The sequence below is a fragment of the Anabrus simplex genome, chromosome 2 (genome assembly GCF_040414725.1).
Source record: "Anabrus simplex isolate iqAnaSimp1 chromosome 2, ASM4041472v1, whole genome shotgun sequence".
Classification (NCBI taxonomy): domain Eukaryota; kingdom Metazoa; phylum Arthropoda; class Insecta; order Orthoptera; family Tettigoniidae; genus Anabrus; species Anabrus simplex.
In genome coordinates, this window is record NC_090266.1 from 787513196 (window position 1) to 787539919 (window position 26724).

The following is a 26724-nucleotide window of genomic DNA, read 5'->3' on the forward strand; positions in this document are numbered from 1 at the left end:
ACGGCGACTGCGATGAACACGACGACGATTATGATGATGACGATATAGGCTAACCTTAGAAAAGAGCTGTAGAGTGAGTTATCGCAATGTTGTTGTCTACAAGCCAAGTACTCGATTCCAAGGCTTAAAAATTGTGAGAGAAAAGTTTTACTACCATTAAGTACATGGAAATGATAATTAGTGTCTGGTTCGCAAAAAAGTAAAAGGATAATAATAATAATAATAATAATAATAATAATAATAATAATAATAATAATAATAATAATAATAATAATAATAACAATAATATAGTGGTGCATATGATGTCATTTTGCTGCCTGCTCTAACACCACTCTTCCTGATTTTGCGCTATAACATAAGTCAAATGGTAAAATCTGTCAAGAAATTAAGCACCAACCAAACCTATATTGTCTTACAAATTCCTTCAAAAACAGGGGGATATAGGAAAATAATATGCAATATTAGAAACATTACGACCGAGCGAGTGGCTGCGTCGATTGGGCCACGTAGCTATCAGCTTGCATTCGGTAGATACTGGCTTTGAACCCGACTCTCGGCAGCCCTGATGATGATTTTCCGTGGTTTCCCATTTTCACAACAGGAAAATGCTGCCATTAATCAAGGCTATGGTCGCTTTCTTCCCGATCCTGGCCCTGTCCTATCCCATCGTCGCCAGAAGACCTATCTGCTTCCGTGTGACGTAAAGCAAACTGTAAAATAAATTAAACATTACGCTAAATTTCTCTGACTACCATATTTATTTCCACCATGTTTCAAGACATTTAGAACAGTAGTTATGTTCTAGACTGGTAAATAGAAATTTACTTGGAGCAAACGTATTCCTCTGTCCTCACTGGGTCACCAAACCAGACGATTTTCATACAGTGAGGAAGACTTCGAAAATTACCTATCGTGTTCAAGGAAGAATGATCCACGAACCTGTTATGAAAGAGCAGAAATGACACACCAAATTATAATATAATTACAAAGATTACACTTAGTACAATATTATATCATGGCGAGATTTTAAGATTAGGAAATACGTTCTACTAATTTGTTTCAAATAGTCGGTGCCTGACATCGTCCCATAACATGTGAAGTTTCCCTGTGTCAAGGATAGCATTCTGTTTTAAGATCCCTACACTGTTATTTTCGCTCCCGTTGTTTCAGTTGTGTTCCAAGGAGGACAATGTACGTAGGCAGGGAGCCAAACAGCAACTGGTGCGGGGTGATGGACCCCACTTACGTGGCATGGTACAGTGGTTCAGTTAACCGTATTAGCACCTAACTTATTTAACTGAGTCCGCTCCCACTACTTCTTCACGAATTCTGACAATATTTATTTGGAGTAGGAATACGGAGCCTATAATTTATAGATAGTTTTGACTCGACTGTCCTTCGAAATCCACATGTCGGACGCTTCGACATTAAACCGTGTATAAAGTGAGTTAATATGAACAGAAATATCAGTGGATAGTACACACTTCACAGTAAGCCATAAGAACAAAATACAGTCTACTTACAGAGTAGTACATTTCATTGTTAGCCAATGTGGCCTCGTCTATGGACTTGAGAAAATTCTGAGATAGTACTGTTGAAATGAAATGAAATGTCGTATGGCTTTTAGTGCCGGGATATCCCAGAACGGGTTCTGCTCGCCAGGTACAGGTCTTTCTATTTGACGCCCGTAGGCGATCTGCGCGTCGTGATGAGGATGAAATGATGATGAAGACAACACATACACCCAGCCCCCGTGCCATTGGAATTAACCAACTTATGTTAAAATCCACGATCCTGCCGGGAATCGAACCCGGGACCCTCTGAAGCGAAGGCCAGTACGCTGACCGTTCAGCCAACGAGTCGGACATAGTACTGTTAATTCTTCGCAAGCTACAGTCGCCTCTTTACTAACCCTATTCTGGAAATATTGCAAGCACACACACTAAGGCACGTAACAGCGCAAATGCTGGGTTCCAACTTGATACATCAACAGACTTATAATTATCAATTTATTCAGATCACATACATCTGATTCAACACGAATTTTTGGCCACAATTACTTTGTTCACAGTCGATTAATTGTACATAAAATTCTGAATTCTTTTGAGCATCTCTGTGATCAACATGTTTGTAATCGGGATATTCCTTGTATACTTTAGTTCTCTCTTAGGATATCCACGTCTTCTAAATGTGCATTATGTGACTTAATTTGTAATTATATTGATCTGTTTGGTGCATTAACCATTCCAGTAACTTCTGAAATAATAACTAGATATGTTGAGGTTATTATAACGGGCGTAGTCAGACATAATTTTCCACAGATTAATTTCAGAAGGTTTATCATGTTCGTTTTCCACTCCATGGAGGTAGTCATAAAAATTGCTTCAAAATCTGTAGCCGAAACAATGTAAAAAATTAGCCCACATATTAGAAATCTCTTCTGCACATGAAGCTCAAGTAGAAGAAAATTTAGCTAATATTACTGACTGTGTTGTAGGACTTGATTTAGACCTCGCTTATTCACTGAAAGAACTTAATTAGTGAGAATTCCTTCACGAGATTTACTTGGTGAATTTGAAGCGAAAATAAAATCTCTTGAGTCAAGGCACGGTAAGTTGGTATGAAAGACATTTTTATTCTTTTGCTATTTGCTATACGTCGCATCGACAGAGATAGGTCTTATGGCGACGGTAGAATAGGAAAGGCCTAGGAATGGGAATGCAGCGGCCGCGGTCTTAATTAAGGTATGGTATGAAAATGGGGAACCACGGAAAACCATCGTCAGGGCTGCCGACAGTGGGGTTCGAACCCACTATCTCCCGGGTTCAAGCTCACAGCTGTGCGCCCCTAACCGCACGACCAACTCGCCCGGTGGTCTGAAAGACAAGACTTACTGATAAACTTAATTTCTTCAATATATCATGCCATTCGTCATTCTGTTTCAAAATTCTTATGACTTAAATTTGTACTCCATGGAGTAGATAACCGGGCTGGGTAGCTTATATGGTACAGTGCTGACCTTCTGACTCCAAGTTCGCAGGTTCGAGCTCGGCTCAGTCCAGTGGTATTTGAAGTTGCTCATATACGCCAGCCTTATGTCGGTCCGTTTAGCGTCATGTAAGAGGACTCCCCTACGACAAAATTCCTGGACCTCGTCGTCCCCGAAAACCGAAGGAGTAGTTAGTGGGACATGGAACTAATACTATTATTATAGAGTAGATAGTTCAAACGTGCCACATACGTTGAGAAATATGTATATACTTGTGTTATTGCTTTTACGTCCCACTAACTACTTTTTGAGGGTTTTCGGAGAAGCCGATGTGCTGGAATTTTGTCCCGCAGGAGTTCTTTTAAGTGCCAGTAAAGATACCAACACGAGGCTGACATATTTGAGCACCTTCAAATACCACCGGACTGAGCGGGGATCGAAACTGCTAAGTTGTGGTCAGAAGGCCAGCGCCTCAACCGTCTGAGCCACTCAGCCTGGCAAGCGAAACATACACATTTTAGACGTATCCCTCAACCGGATGAAACGTTATTTTGAAGCAATTTTTCATAAGGTGTACTGAAAAAAATATTTTAGTAAGTATTCAAATAAAGCAGCATCATTATATGTTACATATATGCTACATCATGAGTAAACATACGGTTGCCATTCAAACTAGTTAATACATAAAATATATACAAGTATGTGTTCTTTCTCTTTTATTTCAGTCACATTTGTCATTATTACTTAGTTTTACATTCCTTCACTGATATGGTAAAATATGTGGCATCACACCCTTCCTTCAGCCTACTTTCCTTCCCGCAATGCCTGTGTTTCCTCCCCTACAACAGCACTGTCCTGAAACACTCACGCTCAATTCAAACTACTGGTGGAAGGCCTTACAGCAATTCCTGTCTTTGTTGAAACAAAGGAAACCGTCACACGTTGTGCAAGAAACAAACGTAAACCCGTTGCAACCAGGAAATTTGCATCGGTTTCGAGTGGTGTTCCACTTGGGCCAGTGATATGTGGCGTCTTGTCGCAGATCCTTTGGTGGAATAATAGCTCTAGGACACTTCTTCTTCCTGGTATCAAGTTGCTACAGAATTTCATGGCTTGGTCTGCACCTGTTTTGGCTACTTCTTCCCATAGAACAAAGACATTGTGCTTCCTCAGTTCTGAAGTGCTTCTGATTCAGGATTTTCTTCGCAGGATCCTTCTTCAGCAGTATTTCCTTGTATAAAACCGAAGCATTTATGACTGCCAAATTAAGTAAATGGTAAAACAGTCTGAGAGCCGATGACCTCGATGTTAGGCCCCCTTAAACTACAAGCATCATCATCAAAACAGTCTCAAATACCACTTTTTTAGATCTGTATGATATAATAGCGGCCCAGGTGACTGTCCATCAAATCTACACCTCCCATGTGCCTGTTGTACACTATTACAATATGAGGACTCTTTACTTCTTCGTGAGTTTTGAGCTTAGTTCATAGCATTTCACTATTGTCTCTGGCAATTTTCCCGAAAATGTTGACAGAAATATCACACATTTATTGTCTTTCCAAATCAAAGAAGATACCTCAACACAATTCACATTCACTACAAACTTTACTGATGTACCTCTTGAAAGCTTACTTAGTTCTTGCTCCGCTGGTAATGCACAGTCAGGAACCCTGTTTCTGCGTGCTGTTCCCAATGATGGAGTGTCCTGTTTGTGTAGATAGATCAGAAGGGGAACTGATGTATAATAGTTGTCGAAGTAAAGTTTATGATTCACATGTTTAGGAATACCTCGAGCTAACCTCACCACGACACTTGAACTTGCACCTAGGTATGGTTCTGAAGGTAATCGAGAGGCAGGATCATTCTCTTGTCCACTGTAGATCTCGAATTGATAAGCAAATCCTGATGTATAATAGAGAACAAATAACTTATTACCCCACTTACGTGGTTTTTTCTGCACATATTGCCGCAGATGATGTCGAACTTTAGTAGGACATATTTACTCACCTATTGACAAACATTCGTCCATACGAACTGATGATAAAGTTCCCAGTAAAGAATCAATAACCGGTCTGAGTTTATGCAGTTTATCATGACCTGGCTCAACTCTGGGTATTTGCTTCTCATTGTCATTAAAATGAAGAGTTGTTCAAATTCTCTCAAACGTATTTACAGACATTGTATTCTTCACAAGATCAAGGCCAATTGTATCACTCCAGAAATCACGTACATTGTCGTTATGGGTGAAAGATGTTAGTAAACAGATCCCAAGGTACTTTTGCACATCACTTTTAGTTATTTAGAAGGCTTTAGCAGGCTCCTTTTGAGGGGTGTAAAGCATACTCTCATCTACAATTCTCTGGATCATTTCATCTGTGAAAAAATACTTGAAAAATTGATATAGAGTCCCCAAGTTCATATTCTATCGGGGTAATCTAAATTTCCTTTGATTTTCTTCTCGTCGTCACTGATGGAAAGATTATTTCTTCTCCAGGTACAATGAAAGCGTTTTATTCTTGATTTGATATTGCTAGTTTTGTGACTCTCCTGATGAGTTATCTGAGCACCGTCAATGGTTTTATTGTTAGCATGATCATTTTGTGGTATCGCATGGCGAGTGAAATATTCAGTATTAGCCACGTGCGAGGTACTTGTAGTAGCAAGTCTTTCATCAGCTGATGTGTCACTCTCTGAATTCGTGTAGGCATATAATTCATTTGGATGAATTCCAGGATCATCATCACTGTCATCAAAGTTACTGAGATTATCATCATTACTTCCAGAAGCTAATTCTAGGAGTTGTAGAACCTCTTTCTTCTCCACTGGCATTTTTCTTCAAGAAACCACGACGATCAAATAGTCGATCCATACCTTGAAATTCAATAACGAACAATGGAATTAATGTAATTGATAAATATGCCACCCAGTCAACACTATCTAATTATAATAATGTGAATAATATGGGATTATTTACTTCAAAAACCTAAGTTATGCAACATAACCTAACAATTATGAAGTATCAATATTTACATGATGTTTCATACATGCAACAAGCACACATTTCCGTATAACACCTGATATATTGTATGCATTGTGATATAATAGAGGAAATATGTCTATATGTACCTTATTTTGTTCATATGACTTTTACCTTCTTCAAAAAAAATAGCTTTTAATAATGCAGATTCAATTTCATTCTTCAAGTCAAAGACAAAATGGTGCAGCTTCTCCCATCTCATAACATACGCTACTCTAAGCCCACAGTACAGCCAACCTAAGAGTAACTAACGTCAAAGATATTCTATAAACATCTTGGAACACATGTGGAACATGCATTGATTCATAAAATGCTCACCAGAGGTGTGCAAATCAATTTGTTAATCCATATTGCATATATGCTACACCATGCAATAAAGGGTTAATGCTGAGCCGGTCCAAGCATACCCTGTTGCATCGAATTTACACCTCGGTTACCCAGTCACACTGGGCTGAGAAGAAATAGGGTGTAAAACTTCGATTTGGCCTTATACAGTACATAGATCATGGTCTACGATGAATTTCAGTTATTCTATTGAAGTGCATTTCTTCCAAGTTCATTCACATTCTGTCTAGGACACCAATCCAGATCCACGATATCAACAAATGTCAGATAGTGACCCTCCACACTTATCTCCTTCACCGCATAGTACTTACGTATAAGGACGGGAGACTGAGGGCCGAAGTAATATCAAGACACTGCAACGAAAGTGGGATGAAAATAGAAATGGACTGTTGAAGTTAAATCACGAGTACATATACCAGGTGAGTCAGCCGCGCCTGATGTTTTATGCCGTTAGGCATCCAGCCGAACGTCACTGGTGTCGTTATGGTATATTCTCCTTTGCCGCATACCAAGCAACAATCGCTTTTAATCACTCACTGCACCATTACCTCTACAAAAAGAACAGATGGCCTTCTGCAGTAATGCACGCTTTAGCACGCCGTTGAACTGCCATTCGGGCTCTTTGTAGCATTATAGGTGTTACGGATTCACAGGCTTCCGCAATAAGGTTTCGAAGGCTTTCAGGATTTTCCGGCTGTTGAGCGTACACTACATCCTTCAAATAGCCCCATAGGAAGATGTCCAGTGGCGGCAAATCGGGCGATCTAGTAGGCCAGGTGACAGGTCCTCCCCTTCCTATCCATGTACCGGAATGTTTAACATTCAGGTAGTTGCGAACATCTGCTGGCATGTGAGGGAGAGCTCTGTCGTGTTGATACCACATGGTTACACGCTCAGCCAGGGGCACATCATCTAGCAGCAATGTTCGATGGTCTTGAAGAAACTGTAGGTACCGGGCTCCTCTCAAATGAATGATCCTGAGAGAAATATGGTCAAATTAGGTGATTACCCAGTGTACCACACCTGACATTTACTCCCCATCGTGCATGAAATGCTGCCTGCCTTACCCAGTGGGGATTTTCAACACTCCAGTGGTGCATGTTATGACGTTTCACAGAGCCATTATTATGAAATCGTGCCTCGTTCGAAAATGAAATGTGAGATACAAACGCTGGATCATTTGCCACCTGCGTCAGTATCCACGCACAGAAATCAGCACGAGTTTCGAAATCTCGTCCTTGGAGTTCTTGATGTAGTTGCAGGTGATATGGATGATAAAACTGGAATGCAATATCCTTACAACAGACGACTGGCTGATGGCCTTTTCTACTACTGCTCGGGTACTCGTGTGAGGATTCTCCCAGAAAGTGTCCAAAACCATTTCAGCAGTTTCACCGGACGTAACTGGTGCCTCTCTAAGTGGACCTCTTCGGGAAAGTGATGAAGTTATACGTAAACGTCGCTCTACCCTCCTAAACGTATTTGCGCTTGGTTGTTGTTTGTGTGGAAATCTTTCCTAGTACAGACGCTGTGCTTCCTGTGCGTTCTGTCTTGTTTCGCCGTAGATGAGGAGTATGTCACATACTCATCTGATGAATACATAGCGAAGAAATGACAAGGACTGCTAGGCTACACCAAGTGTCAGGCCACTTCACATTCACGTGCATGCTATTGGTCGAATGTGGCACGAATGGCCTCTTATTTGATCGTTAAAGTTTAAAATGTGAATAAGATACTTAGCGCTCGTGGGATTCGAACCCACCTACCAACGCAATATGTGTCAACACGTCTGTGGTTATTCCACTACCCCACGGTGACTTTTGCCTCCCGTTTATCAGAAAGCTTACTTGGTGAAAAACTACGTCCCGCTTCACAAACTCACACACTTTTTCTATCAGTATGCCAGTGCTTTTAGCGATAATGCCATAACCAATCGAAAGCTTATAATTGGCACGTACGTTGTACATAACCGTATAGCAGTTTGATGTAATGTGTAAATGCCTGTCGCATACACGTTTCTGCAAAAGTCGTGCAGTGATGATACAGTAAGTGCTTTCAAGGCGACTGTAACTTGATATACGGAAAAGGAAAATCGACCATCACCCCACTGACGTTCGTTGGGATGCCTAAAAGCAGAAACGTCAGGGGCGGCTGACTCACCCGGTATATGGTCAATGACTTCAACAATTGCGGCCTCCTGCTGATTAACTGTAGCATGGCATTCTGGGGTCCCAGAGACCCCATACAATTTACACTATACATGTAGTGACTTCAACTGGTACAGTGGTATGTCACCTGACGCCCAAATCTAGTGTCCCGAGTTCTAATAACCGTGATTTCGAATAGGATTCTCCAGAGAATCAGAACGTGGTTTAGAAACAACATCCAGTCATAAACCTCAGTCCATGTCTAAACTGAGCATGGGTGCTCCATCGGTCTCACATAAACGTCGGAAGGTGGTGCCGAAGAAAAAATTGTCTCTTTCCTTAACTGAATGATATTTGATCTTCGCACTGAAGTCTGATGGCATTGATGCTTGAAACTTGTCAAAGCCCCTGAGAGCCGAGTAGCAAATGGTCTGTCATACCATGTTTTCCTACTTTAAATAGGGTCCACTGGACACCGCTTTGCGGTCTGTGTCATATTATTAAAGGTAACTCTGTGCGAGGATTAATACACGGCTGCAATAAAACTGTGTAAAAGAGGTTTCTTTCCGTGGATTCTCACAACTGATAATGAAAACAATCTATAAATTAATATTTCGTCTCATCGCTGCTAATCGTAAAGGACACACGATCGTCGTTCTTGCAGCTGAATTAGCAACGAACCTTCTTATTACCTAGATTCTGTCTGGAGCTCTGTGTTTTTCTCCTGGTCAGAATACCCGGGTTCATTAGCTCAACGCTGCTGACATTGCTGTTTGTTCGGAAATGTGACCTAACGACTTATCTTTCTAAATAGATTTAACACTAGAGGTGCAGGCAAGAGATAAATAATTCTAAATATCACAGGCGCATGTTTGAATCAAGATGTGGGCTACCACTAGACTTAGGTTACCCCTTTTCGAGAGTTAGTTTAGTGAACGTCAAGCCTTGAGCGTTTTGAGCTGTAGCCAATAGCCAACGGTGTAGCCATCTGTGTTTTCAAGAATGTTTTGCAAGCTAAAGCCCTGGCCTCCACTACTGTCAGTAATCAACACCTGATCAGTTGGAGATGGTAGCCTAAGATTTAGCAAATTGAAGTCCGGCTTTTTGGATAAATGGATAGAATGCCTGCCTATTGTCCGATGGCTCCGGTTCAGTACTCAGAATCAACCCCGTCGTACTCTTAAATCCCCTGGCCTGTGGAGTGTGTGTTTATGACGTCTTTGCCATTCATTTCATCCTCATGAGGTCACCACCAAGCCTACACAGATACCATGCACTATTATTTATTTATTATTATTATTATTATTATTATTATTATTATTATTATTATTATTATTATTATTATTATTATTATTATTATTATTATTAGTTTGAACTTTACAGTATTATCAGTGGTGTTACCCATCGTTCACTGGTTAATTAGCTTAGAGATCAATGGTGGTGTTCGACCCATGATCCCGGGTTCTATTCCAACAAACATGAAAGATTGCATTTCATTTTAGCACATCTACCTACCGACCTACATACATACATATATACATACATCATTGTATACCGTATGCCTTTCAGCGTTCAGTCTGCAAGCCTCTGTGAATTTACTATACGTCGCAAAAATCCTCTATTTGCAACTAGTGCTGTGGTCTGATTTATTTCTATACATCTTATCTTTAAATCGTTAGAAACTGACTCTAACCATCGTCGTCTTGGTCTCCCTCTACTTCTCTTACCCTCCAAACCAGAGTCCGTATTTCTCCCAGGTAACCTATCGTCCTCCATTCGCCTCACATGACCCCACCACCGAAGCCGGTTTATGCGTACAGCTTCATCCATCGAGTTCATTCCTAACTTAGCCTTTATCTCATTCCGAGTACCCTCCTGCCATTGTTCTCACCTATTTTTACCTTCAATCATTTTCGCTACTTTCATGTATGTTACTTGTAACTTATTAATGAGATATCCTGAGCCCACCCAGATTTCGCTTCCGTAAAGCAAAGTTGGTCTGAAAACAGACCGATGTAAAGATAGTTTCGTCCGGGAGCTGACTTCCTTCTTACAGAATTCTGTTGATCGCAACTGCGAGCTCACTGTACTAGCTTTACTGCACCTTGATTCAATCTCACTTAGTCTATTATATTACCATCCTGGGAGAACACACATCCTAAATACTTGAAATTATCTACCTGTTCCAGCTTTGTTTCACCAATCTGACATCAATTCTCCTGGATTTCTTACTTACTGACATCAATTTAGTCTTCGAAAGGCTAATTTTCATACCATACTGAAAAAAATACACAGCCTGTTTACAGTCATTCCACCGGGTCAGGAATGGAATGAATGAAGCCCCATCTAGCAGCGAGGACAGGAATTGTGCCGGCTGCCGAAGCCTGTCGCACTCCTCCGGGACAATGATTAATGAATGATATGCGAAATGAAATGATATTATAGAATGTTGCTGGAATGAAATACCCATTGCACCTATTTTCAAGTTCCAAGATAATAGACTGCAGGCTTTCGGCACAATCTGCCATTAAGACCAAGTCGCCAGCATAGGCCAGACTACTTACTACATTTCCACCTAACTGAATCCCTCGCTGCCACTTTATACCTTTCAGCAGATGATCCATGAACACTACGAACAATAAAGGTGAAAGAGTACAGCCTTGTCTAACTCCTGTAAGTACCCTGAACCAAGAATTAATTCTGCCATCAATTCTCACTGAAGCCCAATTGTCAACATAAATTCCTTTGATAGATTTGAATAATCTACACATAATCCTATAGTCCCCTAGTATGGTAAACACGTTTTCCCTCGGTACTCTGTCATATGTTTTCGCTAGACATACGAAATATAAACGTAACTGTCTATTCCTCTCGTAGCACTTTTCAATTACCTGGCACATACTGAAAATCTGAGCCTGACAACCCCTCTGTGGTCTGAAAACACACTGGTTTTCATCCAACTTCTTCTCAACCATTGATCTCACCCTCCCTTTCAAGATGCCAGTGAATACTTTGCCTGGTATACTAATCAATGAGATACCTCGATAGTTGTTGCAATCCTTCCTGTTCCCTTTCTTATAGATAAGTGAAATTAGGTACCTTACCAACACTCCATGCGAATTTTATTACCCTATGAAACCATTTTATCCCTGCCTTCCCACTACACTTCACCATTTCAGGTCTAATTTCATCTATTCCTGCTGCTTTATGACAATGGAGTTTGTTTACCACCTTTTCCACTTCTTCAAGCATAACTTAATCAACAACATTTTCCTGCTCCCCGTGAGCTCGATTGATCTCGACTCCACCAGGAATATTTCCTTTTACGTTGAGAAGATTTTCAAAATATTCCCTCCACCTGTCCAGTGATTCCCTGGGATCTACTATGAGTTCACCTGAATTACCCAAAACACTGTTCATTTCCTTTTTCCCTCCCTTCCTACGATTCTTTATTACTGTCCAGAAAGGATTACCTGCTGTTTGACCTAGCCTTTCCAGGTTATTACCAAAATCTTCCCACGACTTATTTTTGGATTCAACAACCATTTGTTTCGCTCTGTCTCTTTCAGCTACATACAATTCCCAGTCTGCATCAGCCCTTGTTTGGAGCCATTTCTGATAAGCCTTCTTTTTACGTTTATAAGCTGCTCTCACTTCATTCCACCAAGATGCTCGCTTTTCCCTATCTTTACACACAATTGTTCCTAGGCATTCCCTTGCTATTTCTATTACAGCATCCCTGTATGCCACTCATTCCCTTTCTATATCCTGAACCTGCTTACAGTCCACTATTCGGAACTTCTCACTAATCATATCCATGTATTTCTGTCAAATTTCCTCGTCCTGGAGATTTTCTACCCTTATTCGTTTGTAGACAGGTTTGACTTTCTCTATCCTATGCCTAGAGAAACTTAGTTCACTACAGATCAGATGGTGGTCTTTATCATCGAAAATTCCCCGGTAAACCCGTACACTCCTAACAGATTTCCTGAATTCGAAGTCAGTTACGATATAATCTATTATGAATCTGGTACCCCAACCTTCCCATATGTAGCGGTGAATAGCCTTGTGATTGAATAATGTACTTGTAACTGCTAAACCCATACTACCACAGAAGTCCAGCAAACGCTTCCCATTCCTATTGGCATCCATATCTTCCCCACATTTACCAACCACCTTTTCGTATCCTTCGGTTCTATTTCCATCTCTAGCATTGAAATCGCCCATTAGCACTATCCTATCCTTGCTGTTGACCCTGCTTACGATGTCACTCAACGCTTCATAAAACTTGTGAACTTCGTCCCTATCTGCATCCTCACATGCTTAATACACTGAGACAATTTTCGTCCTAATTCCTCCAACTGCCAAATCCACCCACATCATTCGCTCATTTACGTGTCTAACAGAAACTATGTTGCGTGCAATAGCATTCCTGATGAGCAGCCCCACCCCATACTCTGCCCTTCCCTTTCTAACACCCGTCAGTACACTTTATTATCTCCTATCTCTTCCTCTGTATCTCCCCTTACCCGAATAGCATTTACTCCTAGCACATCCAGATGCATCCTTTTTGCTGATCAGTCAGTTCTACTTTCTTTCTTCCATAAGCTCCAATAATATTGATAGCTGGCCATCGAATTCCATTTCGTTTGCCAAGTTGCTTCCAAGGAGTCCCTCGCCAGTCAAATGGGAGTGGGACTACGTTACCCCTATAGGTCCGACGCTTGCTTAAAATGTTTTGAACTCAGTAAATTCGTAAAGCAGGATGCTACCCTACTTACACCTACTCGAAGTGAGGACCTCTCCTGTAACGGGTTACAGACCACGGTGGATTGTACAGTCCTAGCCACCTGAGCACAAGGAGGACCATGACTCAGTAATATGTCCGATCAGAATATGTCCGATATGCCCACTCCCATTCCATAGTAACTGGTATCCCGAAAATCAGGACCACTTACTAGGCCACTCAGTCGTTGACCATAGTTCACGAACTAGGACGCGACTACAGTAGCCGAACTGACGGAGCGAAGCCTAGCACACCTATCCTCCCTGTCCTATAACAGCAGCCCTGCAATGTCTTCCTACAAGGAAGACCGGGACAACCAGAGGGATCCTTATTCATAATCCCTTTAAATAACGCGTCTGTCATTATTTTCATTTCATTTGACAGTTTGGTGAAGAAATTGCACATTTTATAAAGCTGACAACAATTTTTATTACATTGCTTAAAATAAATGTATAAGTAAAGGTAAACTGCAATTTACATCCGTATATAACATATAATTTTTGAAATAATTTCCATATCTCCTTTTTGTACAAATATTTAATATGTGCGAGTTCTACCCCGCAGTTCATAAGAAGTGAACAAGTAACCAACACTGACGGAAAATGGTAAGTGAAATTAGAGTGATATAGCAACAAAATGAGGACGTTTGGTGAGTGATGATCTTGAATCCCATCTCGACTATCCCACAAATAATTCCCTATGGCCTTCTGATTCTTCTCCGTGAAATAATTGGACTTAACATTTCTAAAGATCGTGTCCACTTCCTCCCTTACGCAGTCAACAAACAATGAAACCTTGAATGTACAGATCAAGTGCAAGTACGATTCGATTCTTCTTTGCTATTTCTGCATTATATGGGTTCATCAGGGTCCAATACCTTATGGAATTTGACCATATCACTGTCTGCGTTTCAGGATGGCATGCTAACACTATCCTTTTGAAATTCATTTTAGTGTAATATGTTTGAACGTAATTATGACAAGTCATGCCTTCTAACTTCAAAGTAAGCCTAAGTTTGGAAGCTGTTTCTTTTTTCTTTGAGGCTTTCTAAAGCTGTTCTACGGATTATTTGGTTAATGGAACAATTAACACACACTGTTCTTAAGGTAAATAATTTCTAATGGTAGCCTTTGACGTCTTTAGATAGAATGGAGTGCCATGATATGGGTACATGTGATTCGCAAACAATGCAGAGAAGAAAACAAATGCATGCTCGTCGGAGACCAATAACGCGATCGGAAGTGAACCTCTTCTTCCTCCGCTGTTTCCCACAGTGCTGGGGTAACTCATTACCTGTTTGCATCTAGGAGGACCATAGTGTGGAAAGATGAGTGCATAAAATTAAATGGGATTAACTACGAAAGATGAGAAAAGTTTAATTATTTAGGAGTGCTGGTGACAAAATATAATGACATGAAAGGGGAAATAAAAGCGAGGATTGCTGCAGGCAGCACGGCTTACTTAGCTTTACTGAAAGTGTTTAGATCACGCAACCTTGGTAGAAGATTTACGACCAATGGTAACTTACGGTTCTGAAACATGGACAATGACCAAAGTAGATGAAGAACTGTTGAACAGATGGGAGAGAAAAATACTGAGAAAGATTTTTGGCCCAGTGAAGGAAGGGGAATTGTGGAGAATAAGGAAAAACAAGGAATTGGAAGGACTCTATGGACATCCAAGTATCGCAACCGAAATAAAAAGCAACAGATTAAGTTGGTTGGGACACGTGGAGAGAATGCCAGATAACAGGGCTGTTAAGAAGATCTACAAAGGAAATCCAGCTGGTAGAAGATGGAAAGGAAGACCCCGGAAAAGATGTCTGGATGATGTGGAGGAGGATTTAAGAAAGATGGGAATAAGAAGATGGAGGAGGCATGCAGAAGATCGGGAAGACTGGGCTACAATCATCAGAGAGGCCAAGGCCTTACAAGGGCTGTAGCGCCGAGGAGTGAGTGAGTGAATGAGTGAGTGAGGTGGAGTCACAGTTGCGAGCGTCGCACATGTGGTTTTACGGCCGGAAGCCCTTCCTGCCACCAACCTTATGTAGAGGGATGTATTCACTATTGCGTGTTTCGGTGGTGGTTTGTAGTGTAGCATGTTGTATTAATATGAGGAGTAATGTGTTAATACAAACACTAATACTCAGTACCCGACCTTGCCAATTAACCATACACAGTTAAAATCTTCGGCGCGGTCGGGAATTGAACCCGAGGCTCTCTTAACGGAAGATCAGCCAAGGAGATTGACACGATCGGAAGTGAACGACTGCCTTCTAATACTCAGCCTTAAGTTCACAAGTTATGGAACAAACCTCCCATTTTCCTGGGAGTAAGTGACAGATTCAAATGCGGCGCTAATTTGTTTTATACAGTTACGGTTCATTCATGTTTCAAAGTGGCCGTTCCTTATTATCTATAACCTCATTTTTATCCAATCTTAGTCACTAAAGAAATACTCTTGGGTGTATTTCTTGTTGGGTGATCACATCGATATGAGGTGCTTTTCGCAACATCATCCTCACGAACCTTTCGGGTAAATGAAGGCTAATTGAAGAGCAATCTTCCTGCTTGCAGGTGAAATGTCCTTTTCTGTTCTGAGGTTCCATAGCCTGTCATTTACTAAACTCTCATGAATTGAGGCTCAGTATTTTTAACTCTCTAGAAACTATCGGGCTGTACAGTAAGGAAAATGCCCTTCTGCTTCTGCAGCTCGAATTACCTGCCTACGGTACTCCCGAGACGTATTTCACTTACTTTGCATCATGCAGCCATTCACCATCAAGAACCAACTTTTGTGAGAATTTATTGATATTCGTTAACCTCCCATTAAGCCTAATTGTCTGGTGTCGAGATGGTGATTCCCTAAAAATATTTCAAAAACGACTGACTGTAGGATTCGATTGCCTCGTCTCTCAAAACAGACTTTCACAGATATTTTTCAATACGTCTAGGCAATCCTCTCTGTTAATGGCTTATAAGTGTGGTGAAAATAAATGAATCGTGAATTGCTAAAAGGGCATAAGTCCATATTTTGGCGGTTTTCACCTATGTATATAAATCAGTTCCTCTGTGATATACCCATCCTTTAGTAGTAAAAGGAATTAAATCCGGGACAGTCTCAAGCTTATTCGGGGTAGTCAGTTCGTTCGGGGAGTGTTAAGAGGTAGTAAGTCCTGAATGTGTTATTGTTTCTCCCTACATTAGGAGTTTTGTGAAACATACATGTAAACTAATTCAGCCAGGTGTAGGAGACATTACGCTTCCACATAAGTTGGGCTCCCCTGAGGGTTCTGTTCCCATCCACACCAAAACATTGAAGGATATTGAGCACGATAAGGAGGAAGACGTTTTTTTTATAAATATATTCTAAAATGGAACAATGTGGTTGGTTTGAAAGATGAGGGTGATGAAGACTGATTATACTATCCAGGGCTTTAATGTTCAGTTTTAAAAGAATAAACAGGGTAACACTAAAAATAATTCTGTATTGATATTAAGGAGGATTGGCTAATGCAAATTTTTCTTGATATCTTTCCATCTCTTATGGTGATATTTCAGTATTAGTATGTGATAATGTAAACACGTGTTGGCTTAGATAAACTTCATACTTTCGAAAATGATTAATTTGCGTTTTTTAATTTTCAGAGATTGAGTGTGTTCCTATTAATGTAATCGCATTATATACTAAAATTACCAGTAAATACGTTGTTTATTATTCCAGGATACAAACAATTCTCAGTTTTCTCAGAACTAGGTTCAATGGACTTACGCCCTTTTGACAACTCATGATTCAAATATTCCTTCTAACAATTTTATCACATTACATGCTCATTTCTTTTGTAGTGCCTCAAATTTGAATATGATAATTATTTTTAAGCAATATACCCCTCGTATGTGTTGAAATCTTGTATTATTATCACGAACATTTTCAAGATGGCGCATAAGAATTGCACGAGTATTTCTTACCAGAATGAAGACTTAATTGTTGAATAATATCTGTTTTTGATCAGGAAGAGAATTTGGTGCTAACTGTGGTCATCTCTAAAATACTGCAAAGATATTGAAACAACATTCTCATCTGCCCTGTTTTGATCAGAGAAAGAATGTTTCTAGTATCAAACCTTGAGTCTTCTAGGCTTTAATGAGCTTTCTCTCCCTTATAAGATAGGGAAGATAAAATTATTTCAGGACATACAAAACAGTTCACCTTGACATCAAACAGTAGTTATATTAGTCACAATCTTCCGACCGAGGAAGTCCCAAAGATAATGCGACATTCTCGTAAACCCTGGTTTTGAAAAGACTGTAACTAATCCTCTACCATCCATTAGCGTTGCTGAAAACCTGTGTGAGTTAGTGTGACTGTAAACAGCTCTTAAGGTCAATGTTTACTGAATGTTTAACTCTTTACTGATACCACACAATATCTGAGTCGGTTTCGTTAGCAAAATTGCTAACTGTACCAAGATTAAGGACCTGCGATTAGTCCACGAAAGTAGCAAAGATGATGCCGATACCTCCCACTGAATAAATTATAAATCATAAAGGCAATTAAACGATCAACCAAACGAAGAGTTGTATGCTGTCCAGTGAAGCTTTTTTACCCGCAGGATAATTCTTTAAAAACATGAACAATGGTATCTGGTAGGAGTGTGATATGAGCTGTGAGAAGTACAGTTAAAGGTACCGGTGGATAATGTTCTCCACTTGCACAATGGACAGCTGGTATTAGACAATATAGTACCAAAATAAGAAGTACGACGACCTGTCCGATAGTGCACGAGTATTACCCATCCCACTTCGAGATTGGAAAAGTATAGTCACTCAAAAAAAGAAAGGAGTGTGCGCACGGTATTTCATTTTGCTCGCATTCAATATTTCATCAGGCTTAATTTTAAATCAGTTAATTAATCACCACTAAGGTGCATTTAGTACTATAACCCAGGTCACAGATTCCCTATCAGTTGTTTACCTAGAACGTTTTATAAATGATTTCAAAGAAGTTGGAAATTTATCGAGCATATCCCTTGGTAAATTATTCCAATCCCTGTTACGTATTCCTATAAATGAATATTTACCCCAGTTTTTCCTCTTGAATTCCAGCTTTACCATCATATTATGATCTTTCGCACTTCAAAAAACGCAACTCAAGCTTATGCGTCGACTCATGTCATTCCATGCCATCCCTCCTCTGACAGCTCGGAGCTGTTCGTCTGTTCACTCCCAAGTCTTCCCAGCCCTACATTTGCAATATTTTCGTAACAGAAATCACCCAAAAAAGTGGTGTTGCTTTCCTTTGGATCTCTTCCAGTTCTCGAATCAAGTAATTCTGGTGAGGTCCCATACACGGGAACCATACTCTAACTGTGATCTTACCGGTTCCTTACGGTACAGGCCCTCTCCTTTATATCCTTACTATAAGCCCTACATACCTTCATAAACATATGAAGCGATCCATAACCTTCATTTACAACCTCGTTAATGTGATGATTCCAATTAAGGTCGTTCCTTACAATAACACCTAGTACTTAAAGTGATCCCCACGAGCTACTTTCACTCCGTCAAAATATTATTCACCTTCCATGTAGATACAAACCTTGTGGATACCCGCAACGAACAATATGTCTATGCATTCAATTGCCCGTGGTTTTGCATTTTCACATCAGGCAAATGCTGGAATTGTAACTTAATTAAGGCCACGGTCGACTCCTTCACACTCCAATCACTATCCTATTCAATCATCGCCAGAAAACCTATTTCGGACTGTGCGACGTAAAACAAATCGTAATATACACAGATAGATAGATAGATAGATAGATAGATAGATAGATAGATCCAATTATTTGCAAGGAAAGCATACCTACGCGGAACATAAACAATATATTGCGGTCAACTATTTTAGTGACTGTACAATGTCGTTAATATTGTTGGAAGCGTGGCACTGTAAGTAAATGAAATATGGACAATAACTACCTCAGAAAGAAATAGAATAAAAGTCTTTGTAATGTGGCTTACAGAAGAATGTTAAAGGTGAGAGCGGTAGATCGAATCATCATGAATCAAAAAATACTGAAATGAATTGGTGAGGCTTGGTGAAATTTGAGAGAAAAAATAAATAGAACGATAGGACACATCTTAAGACACCCATGATTTGTTCAGTTAGTTCATCAGGAATGGAATGGCGTATGGCTTTTAGTGCCGGGAGTGTCCGAGGACATGTTCGGCTCGCCAGGTGCAGGTCTTCTGAGTTGACTCCAGTAGGCGACCTGAGCGTCGTGATGAGGATGAAATTATGATGAAGACAACACATACACCCAGTCCCTGTTCCAGCGAAATTAACCAATGATGGTTAAAATTCCTGACCCTGCCAGGAATCGAACCCTGGACCCTGTGACCAAAGACCAGCACGCTAACCATTTAGCCATGCAGCCGGACAGTTCATCAGGGAAGTGTAGGCAGTAAGAAGGGTAGAGGTGGACCAAGGCATGACTATGACAAACAGATTAGCTTAGATGTAGAATATAATTATACAAAATTTTAGCGCAAGATAGGGTAGCGAGCTACATCAAATCAGTCTATGGACTGATGATCCAAAAAAAACACATCGCTGAAAGCACCCCACAACGTCTCGTTCAAAATGTCAGCTGCTAATGGAAAATCTTATTCACAGAAGAATGACGAAGAGTATATATTTCGATAGTGCGAAAAGTATTTGTGTGTGAATAGGAAGATGGTCAATGGCAGTGGTGTTAAACTCAAACTGGTGTGTGGGCCATATAACCTAATCAAGAGAGCTTAGTGGGCCGCTGATGGAGACAATAACGATTGAATGTGGAATTCAGGCATGTATATTTTGTTGAAATTGATATAATTCTATTCTGTTAGAATCTTGTGTAAGTGAATGCGGCACAAGAATATAATATTAAATTAACAAATTGCAAGAACAGAATATATCGCCGCTGCCGGGACAAAACCTTCTATGTGAAATATTTTAGCTTAGAACTTTGGTCGGTACTGTTCTGCCGTCTAAGGTACAATATTGTGTGAATATTGTCAAGGCATTCTCGCTCTTCATAATTTACGTGCTGCGGGTCAGTATTTCTCCATAGGAGGTTTTGTCCCGGCAACGACGATATACACTATATGAGCATGCAATTAAAAAAATATTTTGACAAGTAGTGTAAAGGAATTATCTTTCACTATAAGTTTGCCATCACTTCTCACCTGGTTCTGGTCAAATGTTTTGGCTTGATACAATCCTCACAATATTTTTTAAAAGTTCATCTGTAAGCTGACTTGTTGATTTGGATGTGTTAAGCTTCAAGAGGGAGAATAACTGTTCGCAAATAGTATGTGCTACCGAACATTGAAAGTATCTAGAGAGAACTGCGTGCTGCCTGCTGGGAACATACTGCCGCTGACGGTAGAATGGCAGACGGCATAGCTGAACTGAGTGTTGTTTTGAGTTTTGTGCACAGCCCATTAAACAAATAATAATTTTTTTTCAATCTGCTTTACGTCACACTAACACATCAAAAATTTTCTGCGACAGAAGGATGGGAAAAGGCTAGGATTGGGAAGGAAGCGACCGTGGCCTTAAGGAACAGTCCCAATATTTGCCTGGTGTGAAAATGGGAAACAGCGGAAAACCATATTCTGGGCTGCCGACAGTAGGATTAGTACCCACTATCTTCCAAATGCAGGCTGAAATCTATGTGACTCAATCCACGCGGCCACTTGCTTGGTAACAAGTAAATTGAGGCCAGTCTTAATAGAAAGTTCATATTTTGGCGTGGGACGTACGTTTGACACTCCATATACCGTCGCTCTTTGGGAAAAAGTTCATAACTCATAATGATCTTCCTATCCATTAATTGCTTTAAGACTGGTCACGCCTCTCAGCCACTTATGGATATGCAGTCTATCAGAACAATTTCCGTTGTGTTCATTTTCGTATGCGGATATGTAAAGGAAAATCAACCTTAAGTACATTATACTGTACGAGTGCGTAAATAGGTCGTGCAAATATACGAATGCATTCCTGCAATGCAGTACGGTAAGGTTCATTTTCCTTTACATGTAAGCATAGGAAAATGAACACAGCGAAAATTGTTCTGATGGACTACATATCCATATGTGGCTCGGAGGCGTGAACAGTATCAAGGAAAAATAATGGATACGAGGATCATTGTGAGATATCGGCGTTGCTGGGACAAAACCTCCTATGTGATAATATTTTTGGAGTTATACTGACCCGCAGCACATACATTATGAAGAGCGAGAATGCCTTGACAACTTTCACACAATATTGCACCGTAGATGACAGAACCTTACCGGCCAAAGTTCTAAGCTAAAATATTTCACATAGGAGGTTTTGTCCCGGCAGCGGCAATGGCGGTTTAATGTGGGTTATTCAAGATTGTTTAGACATATGGTCGTCCTAAAGGAGTTCGCTTCTGATTTCACAGGTGAATATTTGTGATCAGTTCAGGAATTCGTTCTTTATTCAGTCCTCATGATGCAAGTTAGAAATGTGCTCTGATCATTTTGCAAACTCTGACGATGACCTCTTTGCTATATGTGACTCTCGTCTTCCGTACGCCATATCCCTATTGAAAGGGAGGTGCTTTTTGCATTGTCCAAAAGGTAACGTCCCCACTGGATAAGCTAAAATAGCGCATGTGGACTACACGTCGTGTTACGCTACCATCGATATCAATAACCTACTGCTTTCTCGACCTCGATGTGGGGTAGGTTCCTCGTGAGAGTCCCCAGTACGATTAGAAGTTAGGTTAAAAGGACGACAGGTGCCCACGGGCAGCATTTGCCGTCACTGGCCTAGAACTACTCGCTGTATTGTCAACAACTGTTGTACTGATATGCTAAAACAATTGTTCTGAAGGTTGTATATGAAAGTAACCAAGAGTTGAAAGACGAAACAGCTTCGTGCCTGAGTGAGCAGGTGACAGATATTCACGCCGTCATACGTACATTCCAGTAGAGGATTGATAAATACCCTATTTATAAAATGATCACATACATGGCCGTTTACTAAACATTATAGGTAATATTTGAATCAAAAATATTATCATTTTGTTGCCAACATTAAGCCACAACTGTCAAAATAATATTTGAACTTTTTGCGCGTCATTTGTGGAAGACTAGTATATGTTGTGTAAGCACTGAAATCGTTCTATTTAGATACTACATCTACATATGAATGTTAGTTTCCTCTTTCGTCGGTGTAAACGGTATCATCCCACCACAATAATTACGTAAGGTTAGAGCGGTGCTTTCCAAACATTTACCATGGTGACAACTTGCTGAACTCTAAACATTTGTGCACCACCCTACCCCTCAAATGAAAGTATTCCACACATTCATACGCTACTTATGCACTCTTTATAATATTAATAAAACAAACACCTACCTCTCCAGTAGGCCTACTTTTACGTTTTATATGCTCTAAAAGAAAAATATTTGCATATAATTCTAAGAGTATAATCTTAGGCGTTTACTGGCTCGCGTGTGCTTATTTTATTTTAGGACGACTATCGGATAAATTTACCCGCATTACTTCAACCAACATATTTAAACTGCCACGTTTCAGTGTTCTGGTGTTGGCAGTCACAAAAAATCCTCCTTCGCAAATATGTAGTCGAAAACTGCAACAAAACCACAAGAACATGGTTAGCCAAATGAGGAAAATCTTCTTGAATTGAAACACAAAATTTGTCCAAATCATCTCCTTGGTGTTTTAACTTCAAGTTTCTATCAGATTTAAGCTTTGACAATCCTCCTTCCACTAAGGAAAGTCCACTAATTCCTGACGAAACAAACGGATCTCTTCTCCAGCTAATAGCATTTGTGTTCAATTTCTGAAAGTAACTTATGATTTTAAATCTGTCTAACATCAGAAAGTTATAAATTAATGTATTTATATTTCCTCAAATAACAGCGAAATGTTCTATTTTTGGAACATTTCATAGCAATTCCCTATCACTTCATGAGTCCAGGTGCTTCGCGACACCCTATAAACTTTCAGGTGACACCCCTGGGCGTCGCGACACCCAGTTTGAAAAACACTGGTCTAGAGTACTGAAACCTGGACCTTAGTGAGAAACTTGATTTGAATAATAGATGCAAGGACGTTTCAGATCGTGTTGCTGTCAGTTCTAGGATGTGGTTTGCACTGAAATTAATACTAACATTTTCAATATCCTATAACTTTACCGTTGAAACCACGCTTATGTTCAATTTGTATGTATATATAAAGAATTTCTTCCACGAAATATCGGCTTCTTACATGTTGTAATATTTGGTCGTTCGAACAAGCACAATATGCTGTTTTTTACCGGGCGAGTTGGCCATGCGGTTAGGAGTGCGAAGCTGTGAGCTTGCATCCCGGAGATAGTGGGTTCGAACCCCACTGTCGGCAGCCCTGAAGATGGTTTTCCGTGGTGTCCCATTTTCATACCAGGAAAATGCTGGGGCTGTACCTTACTTAAGGCCACGGCCACTTCGTTCCCATTCCTAGGCACTTCCTATCCCATCGTCTCCATAAGACCTACCTGTGTTGGTGCGACGTACAACAATTAGCAAAAAAATATGCTGTTTAACTCAGAAACAAAATGTGATATTCAGTACTATTGACAAGACAGCTGAAGTGAATGGTTATTGGCAAAGGCGAAAGAGGGCGGAGGAGGGCCCTCTCCAGCAGCCAGGCTAAAAGTGGCTCAGCAGCACCAGCACCCTCCTACCAGCTCACTGAGCAGTCGGGCCGCCGCCACCATGGCGAGGAGGTAACAATCACAGCAACAGTACGTTCATCCTCCATCACATCAACACCAATAAGGTAAGCTCCATCACACTGCAACAGGCAACCAGGCATCAAGCAACATTCAAAGAGCATATGAGTTCAAAATAGGAGTTTATATGGATTTAGAGCAGTATCCCCGTCAGGTCTAAACCTTCACACTGGAATATTACTCAGACTACAGCGAGGAAAAATGAGAGTATTAATCGGTATTGAAAACAGACGGTTTTAGACAAACAGTCTCCGTGTTTTCCGACAGGAGGACAGGTTCGAAACTGAAATTATTATAATGGATGGATCCATACGCAATATGGATGCACATAGTGGTTTATGTTCACATCCTTCATCGCGTAAATGGTATTTTCCAGTATTACTGCAGTGAGTGTCCCGATCCATGGTTAAATGGTTAGTATGCTGGCCTTTAGTCACAGGGGTCCCGGGTTCGATTCCCGGCAGGGTCGGAAATTTTAACCATCATTGGTTAACTTCTCTGGCACGGGGGCTGGGTGTATGTGTCGTCTTCATCATCATTCCATCCTCATCGCGACGCGCAGGTCGCCTACGTGTGTCAAATGGAAAGACCTGCAATTGGCGAGCCGAACATGTCTTCGGACACTCCCGGCACTAACATACGCCATTTTATTTCATTTTTCACTGCAGTGAGTGTTCTCTTGCATATATGCTGTGCTATGTTAATCGTGTGATTAACAATACTACCACAATTATTCATACCACCACATCACGAACAGCATCCTAAGAGAGTCATTGACGGAACTGGAACATCTAACATTGTTCTCCGCGCTTCCTACATGTTAGCTACCATGATGATCCCGAACAGATTCCAAGTTTTCTTGACCTGAACCAGCGAAACAAGACTGGTACTACATTCAATGTTAACGTTATTCAACACAGATGTTTTGGAAAGGTTGCTTCCCTATTCATTATTAGGAATTGTAAATCATTGCACCTACACAACCACTGCCCGTACCTAACGTTTTCTAAATAGCGGATCTGACGGAACTTGTTACTTTGACACAGTATGGTATGTTTGGTGAAAAAGGAAGTGACAGTTAGAGTAAGAATTATAATTGGTCTCATAAGTCATGCCTAGTAAAAACGGCAAAGTCGTATTTTATGATCAATCAAATCAAATTAACAGGAGTATGTAAAAATACTTAATTTGGAAATAAAACACGGGGAACAAAAGAACAAACTCACCAGATGATTTACATTCTTGCCATTTTACAAGAAAATCTTAATGGATCACTTATTGTGCCATGAATATACGTTTTCGAATATATGTATCTGAATCCCTCAAAATACTACTTATCTTTATTTAATCTTCTGCATCCCGTTTAACTAGGAATCATTCAAATCAACATAAATATGATATGACGGTAGTCAAATAATTTACCAAAATCCCATAACCCTTCCACAATTCTGTAGAAACTAGAGAGATTTTTTCCCCCGCATAAATGTATACATTTGCATTCTTGGCTTTCTCATGCACACTCTACTGTCAGAATGACTTGCACTGCCTTGCACAGTTATTGCTGCCATTGCATGGTAATAAAGTTTTGTTGTGGATAATTGCCTAAAATGTTAATACTATATGCCATTTGTAACACATAACCATACAACTCTGATAGACGATAAAACTAGCAAAGAGATGGAAGTGATGAGATGTACAGACTTGGACATCGCAGCCATCCAGGGAACATTCTGAGACATTATTATGAATATGCTAGTTCATCAGAATTCTTCTAATCCACCTTAACCAACTTTAACAATGGGCTGAGTTGTGACGAGCTAATAGTTTGATATACAATGAACATTTTTACAGTTCTTTATGGACTGTAAATGGACCCAAGAACAATGACAAAATGTCATAGCGTCTGTAAATTACTAGTCTATCGATCGTTACAGTTAAAGAAATAGCCGCATTTTACTGAACCAAACGGTTTTATTATTGAGAAAGGGATACATGCTCAGGTCATTGTAATCTGAACCTGAAGGTCCATCAGTAAGAGTGTAAATGTACAACAGATAGAAACTTCCCACTGCATTGTTCTCACTTTCAAGTTCTGTGACAGGTATCTTACAAAAGTCTTCAACTCAGTCGTTACTTGCTTTGTACATCCTATGACTGCCGACTGCCAACTACTGTAAGTACATTCATGAGCAGTGCAGTGAGCCTAAAACAGAAACTTGGACACTCTCTCCCGATCGAACGAGTTGGCCGTGTGGTTAGGGTCGCGTAGCTGTGAGCTTGCATTCGGGAGATAGTGGGTTCCCACCGTTGGCAGCCTTGAATATGGTTTTCCGTGGTTTCCCATTTTCACAGTAGGCAAATTCTTGGGTTGTCCCTTAATTAAGGTCACGGTCGCTACTTTATCAATTCAAGCCCTTTAGCATATTTCCGTCGCTGAAAACCATTGATGTGTCAGTACGACGTTAAACCACTAGCAAAGAAAGACACTTTTCCAGTAAAAATATAGTGTTGATATTCACACCCTAGTTATCTTTCAGTCTTCACGGATATCTTCCGTCGTTAGTTGCAACAAATGAGTTAGACCACCATGACTTACCATTAAGCACC

General features: G+C 40.3%; 1 protein-coding gene across 4 annotated transcripts in view; it reads left to right on the plus strand.

Annotated features, from left to right (window-relative positions):
- tn (tripartite motif containing protein thin) overlaps positions 1-26724 on the plus strand; it is a 172296-nt gene that overhangs the window by 55708 nt on the left and 89864 nt on the right. The window contains exon 1 of one of the 4 annotated variants that reach the window (XM_067141476.2): positions 24068-24164. The exons of the other annotated variants lie outside the window; for them this stretch is intronic. The gene's annotated coding sequence lies outside the window, so the exon portion shown is untranslated. Of the gene's footprint in view, positions 1-24067; positions 24165-26724 lie in introns of those variants that run through there. 4 annotated transcript variants of the gene reach the window in all.